This window comes from Schistocerca serialis, chromosome 2 (assembly GCF_023864345.2).
Source record: "Schistocerca serialis cubense isolate TAMUIC-IGC-003099 chromosome 2, iqSchSeri2.2, whole genome shotgun sequence".
Classification (NCBI taxonomy): domain Eukaryota; kingdom Metazoa; phylum Arthropoda; class Insecta; order Orthoptera; family Acrididae; genus Schistocerca; species Schistocerca serialis.
Window position 1 is genome coordinate 500,926,646 of NC_064639.1, and position 22,393 is coordinate 500,949,038.

At 41.3% G+C, this 22,393-nt stretch overlaps 1 protein-coding gene across 3 annotated transcripts in view; it reads left to right on the top strand.

Annotated features, from left to right (window-relative positions):
• Positions 1–22,393, top strand: part of LOC126457450 (transcription initiation protein SPT3 homolog) — a 114,544-nt gene that overhangs the window by 48,279 nt on the left and 43,872 nt on the right. The gene's annotated exons all lie outside the window — the stretch shown is intronic.

A 22,393-nucleotide genomic window follows, 5' to 3' on the forward strand; every position in this document is an offset into this window, starting at 1 on the left:
TGCTAATCAAAAGGCTGTGAGATTTAATTTTTGACCATGGTCATCAGTTGTCCTACAAGCTCTTACCAAACAGTTCCTCGAAATCTGAGTGTTACTGTACTTATTCATTTTACCTTTCCACTATGTTTTGGTTTTTAATTACCATTCCAGACTCACTATCATTGTTCATTATAGATCTATGCATCTGCTAATGCTACCCAGGTTGCGTGTCTACTAATTTCAAGAACTAAGGACAGGTTTCCCTCGAAAATGACACATTTTAAGTTGGGGTGTGAATGCTTATCATCTCAGCTATTTGTGCCCTAGAGCTCCAATAAACAGACAGACAAAATAAAGGAAAAAATATTTATGTGAAAATCCCCATGTTACATAAGCTTTGTATGAATGATGAAAGATCGGGGAAATATAGGACATCGCCAAGTATATTAGTGTTGCAATTAAAAAAAAAAAACTGATTCTTGATGTGTACTTGTATTACTAAAGTGTTATTCGGAAGATAAGTTCAGATAGGACGCAAAATGGAAACCGCTAGGAAAATAAAAAATGTTTCACTTGCAATAGTTAGCTAAAACTTCCAGCTACTTGTCTACATAGTCATTGCTCCGACTTAGACATTTGTTGTAGCATTGTACCAACTTTCCGTTACCGTCATCATAGAAGGCAGCTGGCAGTGCTTTCCACCAATTCTCTACACTGGGCTGCAGCTCATTGTTTGTGCCAAAATGTTGTCTTCATAACCAGTGGTTCATGTGAGAAGAAATGAAAATCGAAGGGAGCCAATTACGGGCGGTATTGTGGGTGATCAAACACTTCTGACTGAAAATGCTGCAGGAGCATCTTCACTGCCCCTGCAGGGTGTTGCTAAGAACTGTCTTGGAGAAGGAAAGTCATGAAGTTATGTTATATGAGCTGCGTAGCTTTACGTGATATTTCTCACCAGACCCTCGTACTTGGTGGGAGACAAGATTTTGTAGGCATTTTTGCATGCTCATGTGTGCTTAGAACTGAAGAGTGATGTGATGTGATTGATGGACATACTAGAGACACTGGCCAACACGTCTTGTGCAGAGCTTCATTGGATTTTCACAGCCGTTTCCATTACATGACCAATTGGAACTTACTTTCCAAATGGCCCTTATATTTTGATTTGCTGAGCTAGTCACATGCCATCATTATATAAGCAAATGGAAAGCATCTTTTTGAAAACTGGCACTTGAAATTTCATAACCTGTCTTTAAAAACTAAATATTGAGAATTTTCCAGTGTGGTGTTCTTCTCATTCTTCTTGCATAAGCCCTAAGCACCGTGGTCATAGACTTTATTGAAGGGTTTAAAGTTGTGCAGTTATTTTTATGAGAGCTGTCTTAGCGTACCTACATTTGTCACTGGACTGAGGATTTGTTTGAAAGCACATCAAAATAAAAAAAGGTTCATAAAATCAGCATCTGTTTTTCAGAGAACAGATTAACTCTTTAATGCAACAGAACATAATGGATACAATTTCAGACACAAAAAACAGAACTTCATTGTCCCAAGATGGTTGACAGCTACTGAAGTCAAACATTTTAAATTCTTAGGACTAAGGAAAGCTGAAAAACATTCGTGGTGGTATCAAATTCATGATCTGTAACAGAAATTATGTGCTGCTTTCTTCACTATTTGTATAATCTCCATTGTGTGTGGCATTGAAAGGCAAAAGTCTGTTTACTTTCATTACTTTCATTGTATCATCTCCTGTGGTATCACATTTTGGGCAACTCTGTGCCCTCACCAAAAATATTTTTAGGTCAGTAAAGGTGGACTGGGCAAATCTTCTGTGTTTGTTCAGAGACTTTGTGTAGGCCCTCATTCAGGTGTCTATGAATCTAAATCAATCATGTGGTTTGTCAAACTGACAGTATTGACTCATTCAAAAGAAACTGCAAAATTCATACATTGAACACTAGAAAGAAAAAGATTTGTACATGGATAACGCTTCCTTTGTATCATACAGAAGTATGTGCACTGTTCAGCAGGTTTAATTTTCAATAGGCTCTCGGAAATGCCAAGTCAGTTTGCTAGTGGCACCCATATTCTACTTTATGCAAGAGTTCCTTGCAGTAGCTGAGAACTTTCCTTTGTAATGCAATATTTATTTGTATACTTACTCACATTTTTTTGTGTTTTACTAATTGTTTGGTTTCTTTTGTTCATAAATTTTCTAATCGCCATTTTGTAAACTATGCACTGACTTGTTCCATAACTGAGCAGCTGTAGCTTTCATGGCCCCTCAGAACCTCTTAAATAAATATTGATGAAGGGAGTGTGAATATCATCGTAGATACTGCCAACAGGATGATGTGATGTTCGGGGACACAAATACAGTTCTTTTAAGATTAATGTACAACCACTTTCATTAAATGTTAATTTCTTGACGTACACTATGCAATCAAAAGTACTTGGACACCTGGCTGAAAATGACTTAAAAGTTCGTGGTGCCCTCCATCGGTAATACTGGAATTCAGTATGGTGTTGGCTCACCCTTAGCCTTGATGAAAGCTTTCACTCTCGCAGGCATACATTCAGTCAGGTGCTGGAAGGTTTCTTGGGGAATGGCAGCCCATTCTTCATGGAGTGCTGCTCTGAGGAGAGGTATTCATGTCGGTCGGTGAAGCCGGGCAAAAAGTCGGCATTCCAGAACATCCCAAAGGTGTTCTATTGAATTCGGGTCAGGACTCTGCATAGGCCAGTCCATTATAGGGATGTTGTTGTCGTGTAACCACTCCGCCACAGGCCGTGCATTGTGAACAGGTGCTCGATCGTGTTGAAAGATGCAATCACCCTCCCCGAATTGCTGTTAAGCAGTGGGGACCAAGAAGGTGCTTAAAACATCAATGTAGTCCTGTGCTGTGATACTGCCACGCAAAACAGCAAGGGGTGCAAGCCCCTTCCATTAAAAACATGACCACACCGTAACACCACTGCCTCCGAATTTTACTGTTGGCACTACACACGCTGACAGATGGCGTTCACCGGGCATTCGCCTTACCCACACCCTGCCATCGGATCGCCACATTATGTACCATGATTCGTCACTCCACACGTTTTTCCACTGTTCAATCGTCCAATGTTTATGCTCCTTACACCAAGCAAGGCATTGTTTGGCATTTACCTGCGTAATGTGTGGCTTATAAGCAGCTGCTTTACCATGAAATCCAAGTTTTTCTCATCTCCTGCCAAACTGTCATAGTACTTGCAGTGGATCCTGGTGCATTTTGGAATTCCTGTGTGATGGTCTGGATAGATGTCTGCCTATTACACATTATGACCCTCTTCAACTGTCGGCGGTCTCTCAGTCAACAGACGGGCTGGCCTGTACACTTTTGTGCTGTACGTGTCCCCTCATGTTTCCACTTCACTAGCACATAGGAACCTAGGGATGTTTAGGAGTGTAGAAATCTCGCATACAGACATAGGATTCAAATGACACCCAATCATTTGACCACATTTGAAGTCTGTGAGTTCCAAGGAGCATCCCATTCTGCTCTCTCACGATGTCCGATGACTACCAAGTTCACTGATAATGAGTACCTGGCAGTAGGTGGTAGCACAATGCACCTAATACGAAAAAAAGTACGTTTTTGTGGGTGTCGGATACTTTTGATCACATAGTGTTTGAGATGTGTGAAGTATACTGTGATAACACTATCACAGTAACATAGCCAAAAATAAGAATAAAATCAATAGCCTCAGCATTAGAAGCAGACAGGGCAAAATAAATGTGCAAAACTGGAAAAAAATCACACGAATAAAATAAAGTGCTCTGGATGACTTTCATGAAAAGAAAAAAAGAAAAAATAAGAATGACACTATTTAGTTGCAATATTATGAAAAGGAAACTTGCTACTCACCATATAGCGGAGATACTGAGTTGCAGATAGGCACAAGGAAAGACTGTCACAAATAAGCTTTGGGCCAGAAAGGCCTTCATCAAAAAACGCGCACACACGCGCGCGCACACACACACACACACACACACACACACACACACACACACACACACACAGAGCATATGTGCACGCAAACTCAACTCGCACACGCGATTGTAGTATCTGGCAACTGAAGTCACATTGTGAGCAGCAGCACCAGTGCAAGATGGGAGTGGCGACTGGGTGGGGATGAGGAGGAGGCTGGAGTGGGAAGGGGGAGGTATAGTGAAGTGGTGCTGGGGAGTGTGCAGGGAGAAGGTGGAGAAAGGATAGGACAGCTATGTGCAGTCAGGTGGCTAGACAGAGGGCAGGAGAGAGTTGGGGGGGGGGGGGGGGGCAAGTAGTGGAAAAGGGGAGAAGTAAAAAGACTGGGTTCAATGGTGGAATGTGGGCTCTGTAGTGCTGGAATGGGAGCAGGGAAGGGGCTGGAAGGGTGACGACCATGGCTAACGAAGGTTGAGGCCAGGAGGGTTACAGAACGTAGGATATATTGCAGGGAAAGTTCGCACCTGTGCAACTCAGATAAGCTGGTGTTGGTGGGAAGGATCCATATGGCTCAGGCTGTGAAGCCGTCATTGAGGTGAGGAATATCCTGTTCGGCAGCGTGTTCAGCAAGAGGGTGGTCCACTTGTTTCTTGGCCACAGTTTGTTGGTGGCCATTCATGCAGACAGACAGCTTGTTAGTTATGCCCACATAGAATGCTGCATAGTGGTTGCAGCTTAGCTGGTAGATCACATGACTGGTTTCACAGGTAGCTCTGCCTTGAGTATGGGGTCGGGAACAGGGGATGTGTAGGGATGGAAGAATATATTCTGTAGTTCGGTGGACAACAGATTACCACTGTGGGAAGGGTCGGAAGGATAGTGCGCAGGACATTTCTCATTTCAGGGCACGAGGATAGTTAGTCTAAACCCTGGTGGAGAATGTAATTCAGTTACTTCATTCTTGGGTGGTACTGATTTATGAGGGGAATGCTTCTCTGTGGCTGAATGGTAAGACTTTGGGAGCTGGTTGGAGACTGGAAAGATAAGGCACGGGAGATTTGTTTTTGTAAAAGGTTGGAAGGATAATTATGATCTGTGAAGGCTTCAGTGAGACCCGCAGTATATTTCGAGAGGGACCACTCGTGACTGCAGAGGTGACGTTCACAGATGGCTAGGGACGTGTTGGTATGGAATGGGTGGCAGCTGTCGAAGTGGAGGGATTGATGGTGGTTATATGGATGGAGGTACTGATGGAGCCATCTTTGAGATTGAGGTCAGCATCTAGGGCATTGGCTTGTTGGGTTAAGGAGGACCAGATGAAGCAAATGTGGGAGAAGCTGCTGAGGCTCTGGAGGAATGCGGATAGTGTGTACTCACCCTCAATCCAGATTGCAAAGTTGTCATTAGTGAATCTGAACCAGGTTAGGGGTTTATAATTCTGGATGTTTAGGAAGGATTCCTGAAGATGGCCCATGAATAGGTTGGCAGAGGATGGTGCCTTGCGGGTCAGGATGTAGTCGGTCACAGCGACTATAAAGGAGATTGTTGGTTTGGAATCCATCAGGCGTTTAAAAAGGTAGCGTTCAATAACAGTAAGGCCATGGGCGTAGGGGATGTCAGTGTAAAGCTAGGTGGCGTCAGTAGTGTCCAGCAGGGCACTGTGTGCCAAAGGAACAGGAACTATGGAGAGTTGGTGAAGGAAATGGTTGGTAATTTTTAATATAGGAGGATAGGTTCTGCCAACAGCCTTGCCACAGTGGTAACGCTTGTTCCCGTCAGATCACCGAAGTTAAGCACTGTCAGGCTGGGCTAGCAGTTGGATGGGTGACTATCCGGTTTGCCGAGTGCTCTTGGCAAGTGGGGTGTACTCGGCCATTGTGAGGCGAACTGAGGAGATAACTTGATTGAGAAGTAGTGGCTCCAGTCTTGGAAACTGAAATACGGCTGGGAGAGCGATGTGGTGACCACATGCCCCTCCATATCCGCATCCAATGATGCCTGTGGACTGAGGATGACAAAGAGGACGGTTGGTACCGTTGGGCCTTCATGGCGTGTTCAGGAGGGGAGGGGGGGGGGGGGAGAGAGAGAGAGAGAGAGAGAGAGAGAGAGAGAGAGAGTGAGAGAGAGAGAGAGAGAGAGAGAGAGAGAGAGAGAGATATATATGGGGGGGGGGGGGGGTAGGTTATGGGTAACAGGTTGAAGGTTTTGGTCTGCAAGAGCAGAGATACCCTCAGTGAGGGCACAGTAACTGGCAACAATAGGGCATCATGGGTGGTTGGGTGTATGGACTTTATGAAGTGTGCAGAAGGTAGGAGTATGAGAAGTGGTAGGAGTGAGCAGAGAGATGGACTCAGAGGAGAGGTTCTGGGATGGGTCTAAGGATTTGAGGAGTGCTGGATTCCTGGAATGGGGTCATTGTGGCAAGGTTCACAGGTGGATGCATCTGATGGCTGACAATCCTTCTGCCAGGTAATCCTTGCGATTTAAAACTACAGGGTTGGAGCCTTCATCCACAGGTAGGATTACAAGGTTGGGATCGATTTTTAGATGGTGGATTGCAGTTCTGTCTGCAGATGTAAGGTTAGATTGCACGTTGAGGGATTTGGGGAATGATGGTGAGGCAAGGTTCGATGTTAAGAAATTCTGGAAAGTTAACAGGAGGTGGTTTGGGGGTGGATCAAGGTTGGATGGAGGAGTGAACTGAGTCAGGCCCACTATCCTTCCCACCCCTCCCACAGTGGTATTCCACCATTCACCAAACATATACAATATACTCGTCCATCCCTACACAACCTGAGCTCCCAACCCCTTACTTACAGTTCATATCCATGTAATAGACCTGGTTGCAAGACCTGTTCCGTACATCCTCCCACCACCACCTGTTCTAGTCTGGTCACAAACATCACCTATCCCATCAAAGGGGATACCCTGTGAAACCAGTCATGTGAGCTGCAGGCTAAGCTGCAACCACTGTGCTGCATTCTTTGTGGGCGTGGCAACCAACAAGCTGCCCGTCTGCGTGAATGACCACCAACAAACTCTGGCTAAGAAACAAGTGGACCACTCTGTTGCCGAACACGCTGCCAAACAAGAAATCCTTCATGTCAATGACTGCTACACAGCCTGTGCTGTATGGATCCTTCCCACCAACTCAGCTATTTTTAATTGTGCAGGTGAGAATTTTCCCTGCAATACATCCTACGTTCCCGTAACCCTCCTGGCCTTGACCTTTGTTAGTCATTGTCCTCACCCATCCAGCCCCTTCCCTGTTCCCATTACAGCACTACACAGCCCTCATTTCACCATCACACCGTCTTTTTACTTCTCTCCTTTTCCACTACTCTCCCCCACCTCTCCTCTGCCCTCCGTCTAACCTCCCAACTGGAGATAGCTGTCCTCTCCACCTCGTCCCTGCACATTCCCCAGCAGCACTTCTGTCCCCCCACCTCTATCCTAGTATCTTGCATTTGCATTTGTGCGCGCGCGCGTGTGTGTGTGGTGCACGCCGCGCGCGCGCATTTTTGATGAAGACCTTTCTGGCCAAAAGCTGATTCATGACAGTCTCTTTGTTGTGCCTATCTGCGACAACATCCCCATTATATGGTGAGTAGCAACTTTCCTTTTCATAATATTGTTGCATTCTATCCTGGATTTTCTGTGGTTTGATACTATTTAGTTCTTATTACAAGTGCAAGCTAGTCTGTTTAGTACGAATGGGTAAATAAATAGGTTTCTAGATATTAGCTTTAGAGTTACTTTTGAAATTCCTGTACAGGTTAAATCGGGAGGGGAGGTACATGATGTGGATGAGTGGTAGTACTGGCGATTCTGAGCAAAAAACTTTGAATGAATATATGCATTTTTCTTAACCGTATTCTACAAACAGCTGTTTGAAAATCATAGGAGTCAGTCTCATGTCCTACTTCACCAGCACCCACATGTGAATACAACCAAAGTGACATTAGGGTATGTAGTTTTGTCTTTACTGGCCATTTCAGCATGCACCTTACTTGTACATGATGGGGCGACGAGTCCTACAAGTGTATATGTTGTTTACCTGACGCTTCATATAGCAGTTATTGCACCAGAGTACGTGTACAGTCAGAACAGTACGGATCAGTGTAGTGGAAATGCCACAGGTCTTCAGGCATGCAGAGTATGGTGCATGATCTTTGTCTACGTGTTCTGCAATGGGAATTCCAGTGCTGTTGTTCGTAAATGTGCACAAAGATTTCCTAATTGCAGAGTTCCGTGTAACATGGTATTTAACAGGGTGTATGACAGATTGTGTGAACTTAGGGTGCTTCCAGTGGACATGTTTTATGTGAACACTCCATCCAATGTCATCATATTGAAGATGAGAGAATGCAGCCTAGCTATCTACTCAAAAAGAATTACTGCATAGCTTGGTATTACACAAACACAAGTGATGCACACATTATATGAGCAGGATCTGCATCTGTATCATCGGCAGATTTACATGCAAATTTTGTACAGAGATGATGCCAAACAAAAGGAATTCTTTCAGTGGATCATTGCCAATGAACACTGTATTCCATGTATTCTTTTCACTGATGAATTGACATTTACTCATAATGACATCAGTAACACATGCATCTCTCATGTGTGGGCAGATGAAAACCTGCATGCTACAGTGGAAACAAATTTTCAATGATATTTCTCTGTGAACGTGTGTTGCGGTATTGCTGACGAACAACTCATGGGTCCAATTGTGTTAGCTAACCATCTTTTGTAATGTGGTAACTTGAAATGTGTTACCAGAATATCTGGAGTATATTTCTTTGGCAACATTGTGTCATATGTACTTTCAGCACGACAAACCTCTTGCACTTTTTGTACTGCCAATGATACAGTACCTCACTGAAACATATCCTAGGCATTGGAATGGTTGCCGTGGAGTCATTTCTTGGCCACCGAGGTTACTCGATCTTACGCCATTAGGTTGCTGTTTGTGGGATTGGCTTAAGAGCAAAGTCTACAAGTGCAGAGTGGGCATAGAGGAGGAACTTGTCATGGAATTTTACATGATGAGCTCAAGTAAAGGATGATATGAGTGAGCTCAGTTCAGCAACACAGCAGCTGTCTAAAACAGCTACAAAATGTACTGCAGTTGACCGTGGACATTTTGAACATCTTTTGTGAGGAAATGTACACAAAAAACATTACATCACAGTCATTTGCTATTACCAGCATTTCTCCTTTTCCCCACTGTTTCCTTTTGTTTCCTGTGGAAGTGTAGAGAACATGTCATATATATACATATCTTGTCCTTTATTTGTGCCTGTCTGCAATATGATTTAGTTTTCTTTATAGTAAGTAGCAGTCCATCTTTTCCTACGTTGTACATATGTCCAAATGACTTTTTTGTTCAGAATCACTAATACTATCGACCCTCAAAGCCTATGCCTTTCCTTCTGGGTCACCCTGTGTACGTAAGCAACGTATCAGATGCTTGTGTGTGCAGCATATGTGCCTATGGAATCAGTTCTCTTTAAATGTGGCAAGAAACATTTTCACTATTTACACAGAATGTTATTTTCATTTAAATCTGTCTTATGTTTAACATGCACAGATTTTAGGTACTCATAAATAATCAAATGTTTGTAACGCGATATTTCTGCAATTTTGTTTCTCCCAATTTTGGTGTTAGTTTATGATAGCTTATTTTTTTTAAGTACACTACATTTCTTATTTTTGTCGTATTGTATTTCAGCGTTACATTTGAAATGAAAACATGCCGCTCAAATACACAATATATATTCACATCACACATCATATTTATTTACATTGTAAAAAAAAAAAATTTCTGTTAAACCTAAATCTAATCAGTCAAAGAAAAAATAACTTTACAACAATACACTGTTGAAAGTTTTTCAAAAGAAAACATTGTCATACGCTCTAACTTCAAAGATCTCTTCTGAGACATTATGCTGAACACTTCACTATTGTGTGAAAACAGCAGTGCAGACCAAAATTTGGTTTCAGCACACCACCAGACATTTGAGAGTCCAGGCATGGAAAGTTGCTTTTCCACTAAATTATGAAGGGAATTTGTTTGCTTCAGAACATTCTGCAGGACTGAGACTTACCATTCAAGATAAATGTAACAGACACTTCGCCATGTCTGCATTAAAAGACTTTTGATGTCCTGTGGTTGAAACAAGAACATAGAGCTATGAACACAGATTTTCATGGATCTATGGTCATAAGAGTTGTTAGCCCAATTTGAAGGTGCAGCCCAGTGTGTTCCAGCATTTTTAACCCCTAATGCAAACAGATTGATGTCATAAGTTTAACATGTGTATCTGTCTGTGGCATCATCACTCCCATACAAATGGTCCAATTGTAATGCAGCTGCTTAAGTTTCATCAGCTAAATTACATGAAAATATTTTCCACCAGCACACTATTTTCATATACCCTATGTAATACATAAGAGCTACATCATATTATGTAGTACCAGACTGTAGAGCTCAAAAAGATGTTAAGTCTGTGAGAACATAGTGTTTATATTTTACGGTTGACCAACAGTGATGATTTTTGTCTTGTGAAGTCGTCTGTTTCGGCACCTAAAAGCAGAGAAAGGGAGATTGTGACTCATCTGCAAAAAATAACATTGCTCTCACATAGTTTTTGTAGTTCTGTTTGAGGAGTAAAATTCAGTACTAAATCAAATGATTTTGCCGTAGTGATTTAGGCATCCTATTGCAAGAGAATGCAATGGCAACTCACTTTCCTCTTTGATTTAAAATTATTGCCACTGCTTATTGCTTAGGTTACCTAAATTAGCTAAATATATACTAGACTATAGTAAGTGAATATGGTGTGAATTAAAAAAAGAAAAATGTAAGTCTCATAAGTGAAAAAGAACTCATCGAAATTTTGTGTTTTGTCCTGGAAAGTATTTGTGGGAATAAAAAAAAAATGTATTGACTCTTTAAGTTTAATATAAGTAACAATATTTTGATCAAAGTATCATCAGAAAATGTTAATGTATGAAGTTTAAATAGAAGTAAGCTATCTAGGCAGTGTAGACAAATATCAAAACAACTATATCAAATCACTGAGTCTAACTCATAATTAATTTACTGCAAAAAATTTGTAATATGGACACAACCATCAATGATGCCTGCCATCACGTTTGCCATTCGGGTCACTGCACTTGGTCACAACCCGCGTGCTGCATACTGTGCACTGTGTGACACAAGTTCACAGTCTAATGAAGCCTGAATTAGTGCTTTATTGTCAGACACAATTCTGGACACCGGCATCTTAAGATACATTAATGCATGAAACTATGTTCATATGTAATTATGTAAAAATATAATATAAAATAAATAGATAACTCTATCCTTTAACAATGTTAGGCCAGTTAAAGACAGATTGGTGTTCATATTTTATATATAATACGAAATTATAATTTTATTGTCTGTTGTGAAATGTGCAGGGCTAGAAGAGACAGTGCCAAACAGAAGTGGCTGACGATAATGAAAGTATGCTCTTCTGGAGAGGATAATTACTGTTAACTACTTCTTATTTAGTTGTCTCCTGGCATGATGCCACTTTCAAAATATTACTAAGTACATTAAACTTAAAGGGACAATACATGTTTCTTTTACTTTTTCGAGTTTTTTGTGTTGAGGTTTAAGTTTTATCTTCACCTCTACTTGAAGTATTCACACCACTCTCCAAATCTTGCTACTTTAATCACGACAAATTCATTGACCCACGACATCTTCTCTTTTAACTTGGAATGTAGGTAATCATTTTATCTGGTGGCGTCAGATTTCCCAAAATTTTTACCCAACAAAACACACCAAAAACAGCACTGTTAGGGGTATCTTTAATGTGGTTCATGTCACATCGGACAACATGACATAACTTTATGCAAACATGTTTCTGGTGCCAAAACAGAACACTGAGAATATTTATTTCAATGTTATTTTTGTAATATTGTTTTTACTATTCTATGAATGATGTTTGTGGTGGCAATAATCAGTTGCATGGATGGGGCCTAGATTAGGTTGAAAGGTGATTATACCATGTTGTACTACTAAAGTTCTGTCGGTATTTGGTATTTATCACATTTACACAAGTGTACTATGAAACTATGTTCTTTAATATGCATCAGATTGATATCTTTCAAAAGGGCATCTCTTTGTAAGTAGAGCCATTAATTCTTTACATTGGAAATAAACTGTCATTTCAGCTGATATGCAATTCTCAGCTTTGAGAATCCAGTTTCAGCATTCAGTAACTATCAGTTACCAATGACATTAATCTGCCACCCTCAGGTCTTTGATATTTTTGCACGGAACAGGGAAAATACCAAATTCCGAGACGTTTTGTAACACATTCCAGTTTTGTGTTATGTTACTAAAAAAATGCAGATTTTGCATTAATTTTAGCTTTAGCATTTACGTGAAAATTTCCTGTCCTTGCATATTAATACTGAAGAAATATTGAAACATAAGTCATGTACTAACACTATTTTTATATAAATAATATTTTTTATTTCTCTTTGGTTACTCAACATTGAGTGCCCATACATACATCTGCCTTGTTTTAATAGATCAGTCTCCTTCATTTTGACTGTACTGATTTGTTCATCAAGTTTGTAGATTGCCTTCTTACTAACAGTGATGTAGCACAAATCTGCCTTTATTATTTGTCGTCCCTGATTACTCCATTCCACTTGATCTGTGTGTTCAATTGCAGAATGACAATCATTCACATATGATCATTATTTTTCCATTAGTATTTTTTGACAGAGATACAGGTTCTTCCCATGAACAAACTAAGTCTATTGAAAGATATTTTCTACATCATAATAAAAATTTTCATACTTTCCTCTGTATTGGTTAATATATCTCCATTGTGCTGAGCTACCATGGGATCTTAGCTATTATATTTGCTGATTGTTCATCTAATGCATTTTGCCATCTACATAACAAAAAATTAAGATTTTCTGTAATTATGAACTGTTCACCCTGTGGAGATACATATGAGGAAAAGATGAATCGCAGATAGCCGTGATTATAGGACTGCTATACACTTCAGCTTTTGGCCAAAAGGCCTCCTTCTGAAGTAGAAAATACTCACACATTCCTGAGTTTCACACACATGACCAATGTCTGTGGCTGCTGCATGCAGACTGTGAACTGCAACAGTGCCTGATGGGAGAAACAATCTGTGGGTGGTGGGGAGGGGGAAGCTAATAAAACAACTGCCTCAGTATTCTTGTGTGAAGTGTAAAAATAAACCATTCAAATGTTGATATTACTATCGATCTGCTCTCTAGCCCTAGCAGATGCTGCTCAGGGCAAAGTGGTGGTTAATCAGCTTTCCAGTGGAAAGTTCCTGATATGGATGCACCCAAGATTGAGTAGTGAATGAAAGGATAGCACAAAAAATGGGTGCTCAGCAAGGCTAACTGGGGTGTATAGTCAGTTTTTTGTGTTTGTACATCATGACAGTGCCATGGAATGTGTGGGTTATATTACAACCGTGATCCACCAAGCTACAGATGCCATACATTTCAATGTCTTCTGTCCACTTACAGAAGACTCTGTCCTCTGATGAAATAGTACAGGTTGAAATTCTGTCAACAGTTGATAATCTCATGACTTGGCAAGGACCAAGTCTCACTGTACTGTTAAGTAGAGCTAACAGAGATTGGGGCATAAATTTCTGAACACCATAAAAAATTTCAATAAATCCTTCTTAATATGAGAACCATATGCAACTCTCTGGGTGTGATGTTAGCTGCCCAGATATCTGTGTTATGCAAAATGGTAGTCTCCAAATGAACCTGACACACATCATGTGTACAGTGATGAAAAAATTTTACTAATACTTTGGATCCAATGTTCCAACATCACAGTGTGATGACCAAGAAGAACTATCGGGACTTATGGTCCAGTAGTGAGTAATCAGTGACTGCAGCTTCTCCACGTGTGACGTAAATTAGGTGTTATCCACCAGTAATGGCATGGCATGGCATGGCATCAAGGTGAGGATAATGGGTGACATAACAAGTTGATACACCTCATGAGGACAGCATAAAAAAAATCTTTCTCATCCAGTTCATCAGTATTTTAGAGGGAGGATGGCAGATGTGTGCTGGAATGCCCTCCTAATATCCCCCCTGAAACAAGAAAAGGACTCTGCTTGCTTGGGTAATTGTTCTAGTGTTTTCTTCACTAGCTGCATAGGAAAGGCCTTACTACAGAAGTTGAACAGTCTTCTCTGGGTTCAAGAACTCAAACAGCTCCTTAGAAGTTGTTGCTTAATGAAGTATCACTTCACTGATAACATTATGCTGATAGAGGCAGCTGTACAGCAGATTTTTCTATACAGGGTAAAATTTTCCAAACTGCTTCAGTAGGGCTTCTCTCGGTGTGTCCCCAACTTTTTATGACTGTTCTTGTCACATTTCTACTTCATGTTTCTAGTCACAGAAGTCCTAACATAAAAGTTTGAACAGGCGATCTCTGTCCTTCTGGAGGCTATCCAGAGCTTTATCACCTTTGCTATCACCATTAACACCATGATGTCCATGATTAGGAAATCAGTTAAAGCTTTTCTATTTGTGGATGATTGTACTCCTTCTCCCATTCTGCAATGGCAACATCAAAAAATTTTTCACCAGAGTAATTTATGTGTTGGTTTCAGCCAGTCATGGTGCATTTGAAACTCTCTATCACTTGTCATGAGGGACATCATTTTGAAATGAATGATGCAACGAAGTTTTTCGGCCTTGTTTTGGACACCCCAATGTCTTGGATACAGAAAGTGAGGAATTTGAAAGCTGGATGCAAGGCAGCAAATGTCCTGAACTGTCTGAACCAGTTTTTTCAGAGTCTGCTCTAATTTTATAAAGCCTTTCTGTGGTCTCTCTACGTTTATAGGTATCAGACACATTGATCAACAAAACCTACATATAATAAAGATTATAACTACTCATCTGTGACTAGATTATGCTGGCTGCAGGTTCCCACAGTACCAAACTTTGCCCAGGCCGGTGGTGACATCTGTTCAACTCCTCGCGTTGTGACAAGCCTATAAATTCTTATCTTGTCCTCAGTCACTGGCATTCTACCTGATTCCTCAACACAGTATGCAGTTTGGTCTTGTAAACCACCTGCACACCGTATAGTCATTTGGGAAGATCATATTTTGCTGGGTACCAATGTATGTAAGAATTCAAGGTATAGGCTGGAAGCCTGTACATCTGCAGTGCCGAATTGCTAAAGCCTGAAAAGTTGTAACGTCCCTCATGATGAGCAAGATCATGTGCCATTGAGTGAAATGTCTAGAAATGAGTAAAACATGTTCTAGTTAATGAAACCAGCTCTCCTACCATGACATAACTCCTTCCAACCACCGAGGCAGAATGAAAACTTGCTCTCAAAGAGCCACATGGTTTCCTCCTCCAAAAGTAGGACCCATTACTGTGCAGTTCATGTGGAATATGTTTACAGGGTGGCAATTATTGAACTATATATAAAGTTAGTTACTAACTATGGCATGCACACACTTACTGAACATGTAAACATCACAACAGATATTCAGACTTGGGTTATGACATGTTCGATATGCCTGCCATCATTGGCGATGGTGTAGCGCAGATGAATAGCTAAATTCTGCATAACCTGCTGAAGTGTCGGAACATTGATGCTGATGCTGTCGATGACCTCCTGAATGGTTGTTTTCAGCTCAGCAATGGTTTTGGGATCGCTGCTGCACACCTTGTCTTTAATTTAGCCCCACAAAAAGAAGTTGCTTGTGTTCAGATCTGGAGGGTCACTTTAGATAATGGGGATGAAATCATCTTCCAAAATCTTCACATACCATTCGGTAGTCAATGTGCCATAAAGGAATATTTCATCAATTATTCTGTGCCTGGACATTCCACACCATTGAGGGTGAATCGACTTCTCGATCGCGAAATGCAAGTTCAGTCCCCCAAATGCACCAATTTTGCGTATTGACTAATCCATCCAAATGAAAGTGGGCTTCATCACTAAACCAAACCATATTCACATCAAAGTCCTGCTTGTTAATTCTGTGGACTATACGAGGGGCGTTTGAAAAGTCCATGCACAGTCCGAGAGACGGCACCACCAGCACGTATCGAGGTCATTTTTAGTTAGTAGCATCTTTGGAAAGAACGCACACAAAGTTTCAGCCATATTGGTCTATTTCTTTGTGTTTGGCATTCGTGTGAATCAAGGAAGTTGAGAGTGATTGGAAAAATGGACAAAAAATAATTTCGTTTGGTGATAAAACATTACTTTATGAAAGGCAAAACACCTCAGGAGACTAAAGAGAAGCTTGATAAACATTACGGTGACTCTGCACCTTTGATTAGAACAGTTTATAAGTGGTTTCAAAATTTTCGAAGTGGCCATATGGGCACAAGTGATGCTGAACATTCTGGATGCCCTGTGGAAGTTAAGACTCCAGAAATCACTGATAAAATCCATGATATGCTGATGGATGACAGAAGAGTTATGGTGCGTGAGATTGCTAGTGCTGTGGGCATCTCGAATGAATGAGTACATAAAATTTTGCATGAACATTTAAACACGAGAAAGCTATCCGCAAGATGGGTTCCGCGATTGCTCACGCATGACCAAAAACGGAATCGTGTGAAGTGTTTTAAGGATGGTTTGCAGCTGTTCAGGAAGAAACCGCAGGACTTTAAGCGTCATTTCGTCACTGTGGATGAAACAGTGGATACATTACTATACTCCTGAGACCAAACAACAATCTAAACAATGGTTTACCAAGGGAGAATCTGCACCAAAAAAGGCGAAGACCATTCCTTTAGCCAGAAAGGTTCTGGCGACTGTCTTTTGGGGTTCGCAAGGCATAATCCTCATCGACTATCTGGAAAAGGGTAAAACTATTGCAGGTGAATATTGTCCATCGTTATTGGACTGTTTGAAAACAGAGCTGCAAGAAAAACTCAGACGATTGGATTGCAAAAAACGTCCTTTTCCATCACGACAATGTACCAACACACACCTTAGCAGTTGTGGTAGCAAAATTAATGGAAATAGGTTTCCAACTCGTTTCACCCCCCCCTTCCAATTCTCCAGACTTTGCACCCTTGGACTACTATTTGTTCCCCAATTTGAAGAAATGGCTGGTGGACAAAGATTTTATTCAAACGAGGAGGTGATTACAGCAGCTAATAGCTATTTAGCAGACTTGGACAATTCTTATTATTCGGAAGGTATTAGAAAATTAGAACAGTGTTGGACAAAGTGTGTAAGTCTAAAAGGAGACTGTCTAAAAATAAAAAAGGTTTACTCCAAACGCGTAAGTAGTTTTTATTTTTGCACGGACTTTTCAAACGCCCCTCATAGTGTTGGCGAAACACAACCGCCGTTCCATGGCCATGGGGCTTAGTGGCTGATGGGTTTGAATTTTGTATAGGAAGAGGGTTTTTAACAATAATTTGTCGCAGTGTCTCCTGGTTGATTCCCACCTGTTGTGCAGTTTGTGTGATTGATTTCCTGTGGCTGGTTTGAAACGCACACAATGCTTGTCTTCTCCATGTTTTCAGGCATTTTCAGCCTTTTTGGACGAGTGACATTGCCAACACTGTAATTCTGAACACTACCCGTTCTCTCAAACTTGCGAATCAAATTCTTGATTCTTAGCATACTTGGACCGGTTGTCTTCCGCTTGGACTCAGTCGCAAACTTTCTTTGAGCTGCAGTTGGGCTGTTACTGCTCTCATAGTAAGCCTTCACAAGCGCTATAAGCTCAGGCATGCTGTACTGTGATATTTTCACATGCAAATGGCCGACAACAACAAGACGCGTGCGCATGTTCATACTAATTCCCTTCACGCCTCAGTCAACAATGCAGTTTGAATGTCCTAACGCAAACCGTTCAGAAGTTATGACAATTTTATTTCATATAGTTTAATAATTGTCACCCTGTATGTGCATGTTACATTTTGGGCAAGTGCACCCGGTTTGCACCAGAGGAGTAATTCATAGTTCAGCTAGTGAGTGGTGCATTAGTTTAGGTTTTTACAACATTTTTTTTTAGATCATGGATTTTTGCTACTTTACAGTAATTTTTCTAAGATGACTGTACCATATCTAAGACTAAGCACTAATTAGTGTGTCATCAGCTGCTGTGCACCCGAACAACAAAAAATTTACTCACCCTTATAAATTGTGAATTGTTGTTGTTGTTGTTGTTAATAATAACAATAGTAGTAGTAGTAGTAGTAGTAGTAGTAGTAGTTTGGTGACTTCACAATTTCTTCTTCTCTAAAGCTAACCTTTTTGTACACTTATACCTCCTATCGTTTTTCACATCATACACCACAGTTTTTCAGTTACAACTCGTAATTCACACTTTATGCTGTCAACAATTGGTGCATAAGTTCCTCAGTTGCAGTGAGTCACTTTGAAGAGATTCATTTACATCTGAACTCTGCAAGCTGCTTGATGGTGTGTGGCCGAAGGTAGTTCTAGTACCACTGTCATCTTCCCACTTTCCTGTTCCGTTTGTGGATGATGCAACTGTCAGTAAGCCTCCTCATGAACTCTGATTTCTCTGATTTTCTTGTTGTGGTCATTCCAAGAGGTGTGTGTGGGAGGAATGCATATGTTACCCAAGTCTTCATGGAATTACGCTCATGGACTTCCAATGGTGAACCTCTCTGAGATGTACATTGCCTCTTTTGTAACATTTTCTACTGGATTTCATAAATCTGATATACTTGCTACATTTTTCACACATACATGGAGAATCTGTAGCGAATGTGCATATTGTTAAAAGAAGGTCCCAGGATGGAGTGGAACAACAAAGGGAAAAGAGCCACTTAGTTCAAATGCCTTCATGACCACACTGGCATGGAGGAAAACCGTTTTCTCTCGGTGTGGTCAAGTGGCACCACTTCAGTGGGCAACCTGAGAGCCTGGATGTAACTCCTGCCCCACTCCATAAGCAGCAGTAGGGGAGGTTAGTGCAGCCTCGTCCGTAAAGTCGGTTCCAGGGACTATATTGTACTAGTGGAGGCACGTCACCTACGCAAGCTCTTCATGAAATTTGGTGCAGAAATTTGCTGCCATTGTAACTAGCTGCCTGTTCTGGTCTCCATCACCTTGAAGTCAGATGTGCATAGCATAATCACTATAGGGATCTGGACACATTGTGAGAGGATGGCAGTGGATACTACACTAAAACTATATTTGCATGCCGACGCTGCAGTGGTATGAGTTGCCACACTTGCTGACCTTTGCATTTGAATGTCATTCGCTCTCATGGTCAAACCATGTCCCCTTGCTTTCTCACAGAACTGTTTCCCACACTTTTTGCCAACTAGATCTTCTTAGGGGCTGGGTGAAAGCTTTTGTTTTCTTCTTATATAAGCTCATAATCACATGGAGGACATGCAGTTACTATGGCAGTGCAGTGGCAGATGTCCAACAGAGAGGGACATCCCTGTAATGGTAGCGACTGTAGCAGTTGGCTGATACACAGTAATTTAGTTTAATTTCCTTTCTTTCCCACGCCACATGCTTCTGCAAAGAAATGAACTATATCTATGTATTTTACTGTGTAGACTAGTGTTTAACATCTTACTTTTAGTTTTTCCGTTGCATGAATCTTAGTGCATATCCCTGTGTGAGAATGCTTTCACCATCAAAAGTGTCACATCACTTGACAATGTTTAAATCTTGTGTTAGTGCACAGTGTGTCATTTAGATCAGTGCTTTAGATTTTGCATATTTATTTCCTGCAGTAGCTTTCGTGTAAGCAGAGTTTCTAGTTAAAAGTAACTGTTAGTACATCCATTGTCAGTAGAGAAATTTATTTCTGTTTTAAGAACTTGTCGCTGTTTGGTCTCAGCTATAGTGAAAACCCTCCAGGGCAGATTTTAGTGTTTCTTTATTCATCTTGTTATCTTTTGCATACATTCCAACCCACCATCAGGTAATTTTCTTTTTTGTGGGGATGTATTAGTAGCTTCTAATCTATTCTTGACTGCTTTGCTTGTATTTTTTGAGCTCTTTAAGTTTTTTTACATGGTACGATATGGCTAGGTGCTGTGTTTGTTAGTGGAAACAAGGAGAATAGGCTGCCATCTGAAAACGGCTGGAATCTGTGTTGGCCACAGTCAGCAGGCTTCTGGCTACTGCTCAAAGGTGTGGTAACTTTGGGGCACCACTGACCAGACATGTGACACCTTTGGTGCGTAAGTAATCTCCTGGTGACCAGGTTGTCACTGAGTCTTCTGATACACAGCATCTGACCAGTCTATCCTTACTCAATAGTGAGTTGTGGACAGTGGTTGACTCAAATGTCATGGGGCTGGAGGCAAAAAAGGAAACAGGCTCTGTGGCCAGCTTCTAGTGCCTCAGCAATAGATATGAGGTAGCATAATACTTCTGAGCCAGCATAGGATGCCTCCCTTTTGGGCCACCAGCTGATTATTTGCCCAATCCTTACAAGTACAGAGGGCAAGTAATGGAACCCCTCGAAGAAATAGTGTGCAGGGTGGGAAAGAATGCCAGTGTGGACTTGGTATGTTTGCCAGGAAACCTCATCGATGTGGTGGAGGCTCTGCTGGCAGTTATCGAGTGCACTGGCTGTAAATAGTGGCACATGTTGGCAAGAATGATGCCTACTGCTTGGGTTCTGAGGCCATCCTCAGCTCCTTTCGGCACATGGCTGATTTTGTGATGGCAACTAGCATTGCACGTGGGGTGCAGACTAAGCTGACTATTTGTGTAGCACCGTACACAGGATTGATCGAGGCCTTCTGATTTTGAGCAGAGTGGAAGGTCTCAACCAGAGCCTTGGATGACTCGGTGTTGGTACCAGATGCGAATTTCTCAACTTCTGCAATTGGGTGAAGAATTGTAGGCTTTCCCTTAATATGTCAGGGGTGTGTTACACTCAGAAAATGGTTGCCGGGATAGCATAGTACGTGGGGTACACATGGGAGCTTTATAGGTTAGAGAAACCTCCCTTGGTACCAGAGACGAATTGCCTGCCAAAATCATAGTTACATCAGCCACAATGTTCTCAGAGAGTGGTCATCTTTGTGGATTTGATGTAGAAAAGGTTAATATAAGTAAACTGCAGGATCACCCAAGGAAAGGTCCCAGAATTAGGCTCATTGAAGGCTATAATGCCCAGATAGTTTTAGGAACAGAAATTTGGTTGAAACCAGAAGTGAATAGCAACGAAATCCTAAGTTCTGATGGGCATATTTGTCAGAAGGATAGGCTAATTGCCAATGGTGTGGCATATTTATTTCAGTAAAGGACTTGATAATGAGGAGCTCATTTGACATTAAGTACTGAGAAATGTCACTGTGTGCCAGAGATAGTCAACTATTTAGGGCATGTGATCAGTAAGTACGCTTTAAGGACTAATCCTAGATTAGTGCAGTCAGTGCAAGAGTTTTCTGTTCCAGTAACAACCAAAGAATTAGAACCTTTTCTGGGTCTCACAAATTATTATAGAAAGTCCTTGAAGGGGTTTGCAGATATTGCAAGTCTGCTTACGCAATTATTGAAGAAGGGTGTTAAGTTTGTGTGACTGAAGGAATATCAGGGAGTATTTGTTGAAATTAAAAAGGGGGTTAAAGTCGCATCCTGTGTTGGTGTTTCCAGACTTTCAGGAGGAGTTTATATAATCATGTGATGCATCAAATCATGCCCACTCCTGGGTTTTGAACCAAGAGGTCGATGGTTATGAACATACTACTGCCTTTGCATCAAGACAGTTGAATGCAGCAGAGAGGAATAATTGTATGGCTGAGGGAGAAATGTTTAGCTTGGTGTATGGGGTAACATACTTCCAGTGTTACCTATACGGAAGAAAGTTCAAGGTAGTGACAGACTGTGCTGCTTTGAAGTGGTTACCAGGTTTTAAGGGCCCATTGAGCCAACAGACAACATTGGCATTAAAACTCAGTGAATTTGAGTTTAAAATAATTCACAAACCAGGAAAGAAGCATGGAAATGTGGATGAGTTAAGCAGGAAAGTAGCAGTGGTACAAGCATTAGGTCAGGACCTTGGGGAATGGCAAGCAGCACAGAACATTGACAAAGAGTGCAGACAGTATGGTAAGCAACAGAGGCTTAGCATGCATGATGGAATACTGTGGGAAGTGCTGACCAAGTTGAAGCAAGAAATACTATGTGAAATGCATGATCATGTTATATCGGGCTATGGGGGACACAAGGCAATGAGTCATAGGATGACATAAAATTACTGACAAGAAGGAAGAATGATGTTGATAAGTACTTCAGAAAATGAGTGGCAGGCAGCTTTATATCAACAGAAGGTACTGTTACAGTGATTGCCAGAAGCAACTGAAATGTTTATTTTCATTGGGGCGTATGTGTAAGGCCCATTCAACTGAACATCAGC